Raw genomic sequence first — 6,417 nt, forward strand, 5'->3', positions numbered from 1 at the left:
CATACGAGAGAGACAAGACAAGACAAGACAAGACAAGACAGGGCAAGACAGGACGAAAGGGGAAAAAAATAATGAGAGACAACAGGACAAAAATAGCTTTATCGTCTTTTTGTTACATAGTACGTCTCTTCCCACTCCTTCGTACAGTACAGGTGAACCAGTTGTCGTCAGCCCTTTAGGAGGTCTCTGGTTGGCCGGCCGCCCACAGGAGTGAGTCGATCCTACCTACGGTGGGTTACATACATGTGTATGTACATACATACGTACCTCCAACCAGTATGAAGAAGTGAAATATGTAGAGATACGTTTGCTACAGCATCGAGAGCCCGGTCTTCAAGTATAACTTTAGTTCTGGGAAGGAATATTCAAGCGGTGAAGGATCCCTACAAGGTCGTACAAATGCAGGGCCGACACCCGCCGGAGGCGAGAAGACAAAAAAGCCGAAAACGGACCCTGTCAAGCCGCATACACGCGCGCAAGAGCCGAACCCAATGTTTGCGGGGTCAAGGAGAGCGAGAGAGAGAGCGATGCGTCAGCCGAAGATCCTCGGACGTCGCGATCGGTAATAAAAGCTAAACGCCTGTGGACTGGCTCGCTCGTGGCGTTCTGCGAGCAGCCGGCGGTCTTTGATCCGCCTTTTTATACCCATTCGGCGAAACATTCCAGATTCCACACATCGGCCGGGGTTTAGACAGCGTGCGTAACATGAGACGATCTGCTTGTACTGCAGTGTAATCGTGTAATCGGTGGGTTGCGCCTTGGACAGGCACGAGCAGATAATAGCGAGACGGGCGAAGGGAGGAGAGTGAGTATGGAGGCATGCCCCCGCTATCAGACTGCGTAGTCAGAAAACAAAGGTCATGTCTTTCTACCCCTTCCATCTTTCGTCGGTCAGCCAGTCAGTCAGTCAGCCGTCCTGCGTTACCTCGGTGTCCTCGGAGAGAACCCCATGTCACCCGCGAGTGTGAAAATGCCCTGTCCGCGTGCCTATCGGGATCTGTCCGGACGCTGGCATCAAGCAGCCCCCACCCGGGATACTGGAGGTTCCAGATTACGCAAAACCGGAGTATCGGAAATAGAACTTTTGTCTTTCGCTTGAACCAAACATGGGCCGCGTCAGGGCGCTGCAACCTTCCAGTAGGGCCTGTCGATCAGGAGCCGAGCTTAACAGAAATAAATCGGGTTGGTTTTGATTCGGGTGTGTGTGTTGCGTGATATGTCTTTCGATCCCTCAAGTCAGGGGGTAGACACCCGGTGCCGTCGTTTTTCGTTAAACCGGGCCACGCCATTGGAGGAAAGTTGAGGGTGCGGAAAGAGCGTTTCAAACCGCTGTTCTTCCCCCAGATTTACATGATCGCCGTCGGGATCTGAGGGACGTCACTGACCTTTCGCTCACATCAAGCTGAAGTCGTGGGAAATGGGCAAGGAGCACCCCCATGAAAATCGGAAAGGGCTCGTACATATCGGTTCCGCGACCCGCAGAATAGACACAAGCTCCGCAAGAGGTATGCACATCGGCGAGAACATTCGGGACATATCCTCCGACCATATGCTTGGTCACAGCCCCGTCAATGTCAAAGGGATATGAGTAACCAACCGGCGCTCATTATCTCGTCCCACGGCAACGCCATTGCATGCACAACAATCGGAAGTCCGGTAGTTCTGTTAGCTCCCGTATCTCGTTCCTTCTCGAAGTTCCGAAGACGCGACCAGACGCCGGTCGCGTGCATTCCGGCGGAATTGTGCCCGCCAGCGTGTGCCCGAAGGCGAATATTGCCATGCTGGTGCCCGCCAACCGCTCATTTCGGACGGAGACCTGGGCCGAACAGCTGCCGGAGTGCTTGTCAAGGCGGACAGATGGTTGGTCGTGAGACTTGTTCAAGGGTAGTCAGGGCCTACTGTCAACGCTATCATGCCATGTGACACACGTGTCAACCCTGTCTCCACGAGTGGCACCGATATCTGCAGCGGTATCGTGAGCGGCCGGTATGTGGCACAACTCCAACCTTGAGAGATGCGGAACCCGCAAATCACGCCTTCGGGGTTTGGGCGTCAATCTATGGTGTCATTAGACTCTCGTTAGCACTGCCTGCTCACTGCTTCTGTTAGACACGTTAGCATTCGGGATCAGGATTTTCCAAGGGGTGCCTTCGACATAGTAGGCATTTGTGAACAGTAGGTTGCACCTCCATGACGACGCATCGGTTTACTGCGGTCCCCCCACACGGCAGCCACTCCAGTTGCCCGTGCATTGTCGTTGAAATACAGGATGCATCTCTCCGGGTAAAAATGTTGGAATAGGGTTTGGGGTCTCCCATGCTCCGTACGGGGTATGAAAATGGAAATTCTGTGCTTGGGAACTTTGGGCCTGTGTGCTTTTAACTGGGTTATCCCGCTCTCCCGGACCTACTGCTTCCGGGGAAACCAACAGAAGGACAAGGTTGAAGCAGCGGCCCGCGCGGATGTTGATGTGAGTGCAGTTGATGCGACACCAACTTGGACCTTTCCACCAAATCGCAAAAGTTACTTGAAGGAGAGAATTGGTCCTGTTTCAGGTTGTTACCGGGCGGCCAAGGGACCCAGGTCTCGCGTAAAAGGGGGCTTGCTTCTTGGCAGCATCTGCGACTTACCCTCGCATTCGGTCCACGAGGCAACTGCTGTGAGGATATTTTCTCTAGCCGAAAGCTTCTCTGTCTTAGGAAAACCACCGACCTCTAGATAAGTTTATGCGATGGAATTTATGAATGACAGCCACATGCCGGCCTCGGTGCAACGCCGACATCCCAATATCGGCTCCCCTTGGGACACACCGGTCTCACTGCCCCGCTGGCCTGGGGGAGACGCCCGAGGCGATGTTTCTGGCTGGAGTTCGTAGCTGAGGTGTATGTTCTCAAGTGTGTGCATGGCGTGAGTTGTTGACTGGGGTTCAATCTTATCCTTCCCTCACTGCCCTTTGGGGAAGTTTTTCGAACCGGTAACTGACTCCATCGAGGGTCTTTGGAACATATACTCTCGATTTATTTTTTGATGAAACTTGGTCAATCTTGAGCGTTGTTTTCTCGGCCGAGCTGACCTCCCTGTGCATGTAGCCGTATTGGGCAAGCTGCTGACCGCAGTTGAAACCTGTCTAATCCACCTGGTCGCGTCAACGGCTTTGCTTTGTCGTGGAATGTGGTGGGTGGTATGATGGCATCTGTTGAGGTGTATGAGCCGCTGCCGGGACTGCACGAGCGGAGCAATTGTTAGAATCCGGCAGCGCGCCTTGCCCCTTCTAGATACATAAAGCTGGTGATCGGAGGCGGTCACCATAAACAGACTGGCGAAGCTTCAAGAACAAACCCAAAACTTGTCTGCAACTGCAGCGAAGTTCATGCGGGCAGGGGTCTTTGCTGTACCTCTGGGGCGTTGGGTGCGTGAGGTGCCGCAACCATGCCTGAAGGACTTGTCCCCTTCGTCCCGAGCGAACTGATGAGCGGAAAGATTAGTGTAGAAGTTCTCGAATCCTAATACGGTCGAATCGATACTTGAGAGGAAGACGGTGCCATCCTCCCCTTCTCCGTGATACCGGGCTGGACCAGCTCGAAGGAGCCGGCTCCTCGCTCTAGACGCCATAGTCACAATCGCGATCGTGCTCTGACACACAACGTCAGCGGAAGAAAAGCGTGGGCTGGGAACGTGTGAACGATGAGGTAAAGTGTGCTGCAGATCGTGTGCGTTGGTGGTACTGCCGCCTGTTGCGGCCAAAAGCTTGAAGTTTGGTCCCTTGCGCTGTTTGGTGTTTGGATGAAATGCGCGGGTAATTTTCCCGGCCGGCTCCAAAGCCACTTTGGGGCGGGGACCACGAGGCGCTGTTGCCCCGGCCATTGATTCTGGCATTCCAATGACTGCCCTTGTCATACCGTACCAGGCGCCCTTTTTATGAGCGGCCAGAGCAATCGTTTTTCCAGCAGCATTCACGGCGGTACGTACCGACGGAAGGTGGGTGCGCGAGGACTGCAGGTCTCGTGCAGGCAAGTTCAGGGAGAGCGGAAACTGCGAGAGCGGCCTCACTCCGCCTTACGGCGCACAGGAGTGATTCAGATCTTCGGGAACATTGGACCCGTCCTCCTTTGACCCCGAGAGCCTCTCAAGGTTCCCTCCTGGAGGTTGTCTCGACGCCCAAAGCGAAACGGTTAGGGCCCGCTGTGTTCATTGGTTGGCTTCACCGCACGATCCATCTGTCCGAAAATAAACTTGGCTGGTCCTCTATGTTTCCCACCCACAGAACCGCAATTTTGGTTCAACCAGACGCCCGGACATCAGTTTGTCCCGGCGTTTTCTGGCACTTAATTCGTTACAATATAGCTAAATGCCGGCGGTTCCCGTCAGGAACATACCACGCAACAAGCGCGGGCGCATTTTCGGTCTGCGTCGCGCTTGCTTCCTTGGATCTTCTCGAGCGAGTCATCCCCACTTGGCCCGCATCGTTCCTGCGGAACTGAGCGGGGCATGGGACGGACTGACGGCGCTTGCTTCCATCAACAAACCGAAAAGGTTAGGGTCAACAACTCAAAGGACGGTCCATCTCCCGCAATCCATTCAACGGAAACCTGAAGGAAGGAACGTTATCGGTGTCTCAAGTAGGCCGGCGGCCCCTTCCTACCCAGATAGGCACCTGACCTCTTGAGAAATTCGAGGCGGTTGGACCCCACCTCATCCAAGGCCCCGCATTGTCTCACCGCGGCAGGCCGTCATGAACGTAGTGTATCCGTACAATATTCATGACTCTGGGCTGCTCTTGGTTTGGCATCAACACTCCAACGTCTCATGTTGTTTCTAGATGCCCATGGGTTGCAATGCGCCCGTTGGGCGCAAGCGCCAGATCGGCTAAATCCCCGCTCTCGATATCCCTGCCCCTACATATATGGTCACTCTCATCGCAAACCCCGATTGACTCGTTCCCGTCCCACTGGACGCATAAGGTGTGCCGCCAAAGCACTATGTATGTTCTAAATCCGGACGGCGCCAAATCGAGAAACGAAGAAAAACAAGCGGGAAAACGCCTTTCAGGCGCGTGTCGATACAGATGACTCCATGGTTGTCGGTTTTAACTCACAAAGGTAGCAGAGGTTTAATTGATTTCTCCCTCGTCTTCCAAGTTGGCACCGATAGTCCTGACATGCCTCGCAGCGACGAACCAGCACAGCGTCTCAAGTCGGTGAACATCTGAAGTTAAATGGTTCCCGAGGTATGTGCTCTTTTCCAACGCCCCCCCCTCATTACCCGCCGACACTGCGCGGCTAGCCCCTCCACAGCTGCAACTGAACCCAAATGGGCGGCCGGGCTTGTCTGTCAGGCGCACCTCTGCGGCCGCCCATGAGATGTGTTGTGACGGGGGGGGGGGAGTACCTGAGGTTGTTTACCGGTCATCATACCTTACAGCCGGATCAGGTCTCGGAGAAGTCCCCGTTGCCATTCCCTTCTCTCGAGCGAGGACAGCGTGCTGTTCAATTACAACTCTAGTCTTGATCAGCCATTCAAACCGCACTCACTCACACCGGCGAACGATGCCTCTACGTATTGAGGTTCTCCTTAGTTAATGAATGTCTCTCCTCCACAAAAGCCCGAGGCGCGGGCCCTGGTTTTTTTCTAGTGTCCAGTATTCGTATACCACACCTCCACTACTGTGTACTGTGTGGAGGTGTGGAGGGGTCCGGAACCCCCTCGTCCCCGATCTATCCCCACCCCTCTATTCAGGGGGTTGACTCGCCCGAACCGCCCTGTTCGGCCTCTCGCGGATCTACCCTGCATCCCAGAACAACACACGCCCCATGCCAGCCCCGTGCACTTCACACGTTATTAATGGAGCATAGTGTATGGATTCCACAGTACCCTAGTGTAAGGTATGTAATGTATGTCAGGCCCGGAACGGCGTGCTAAAAACAGTCAACCCGCTTCCTGCACCTCCCCCGTCCGAGAGCAAAAGCGCGCCAACGGGCCAACCCTCAACCCCGGTCCTTTTTGGATTCCGGTGCTGTGGGCATCACACATTTTCTTCTGGCTCGCATGGCTAGCTAGGATATCGGTTGGGCTAGGCGGTTCCCCTGCTGCTCTATTCTCACCTGGTTCTTGCTTTTAGCTGCTTTGAGGTTGAAGAACGACCACCCCTCACACTCCAGGATCATGCATCTTGAGTTCCTTCTGGCCCACGCTCGTTCAGGCAGGCTGCTTCCCGCGAGCATCGCCCGCCGATCGACCGGCTTGAACGCCTTGATGCTCGGCTTCCCGCCTCGAGTCTTCAGGGACGCTCTTGCTGCTCAAACCCCCGGCCCTTGCGCCAATCTGTTCTGATACGCGCCGGTCCCAAATGAAATAGCCCAGGGTACCTCGGGACGCCTCTCTACTCCACATTGTTTTCCGCTCGCTTGCTTGCCTAAA

Source organism: Dichotomopilus funicola (assembly GCF_033296635.1).
Source record: "Dichotomopilus funicola strain CBS 141.50 unplaced genomic scaffold C8A04scaffold_38, whole genome shotgun sequence".
NCBI lineage: Eukaryota > Fungi > Ascomycota > Sordariomycetes > Sordariales > Chaetomiaceae > Dichotomopilus > Dichotomopilus funicola.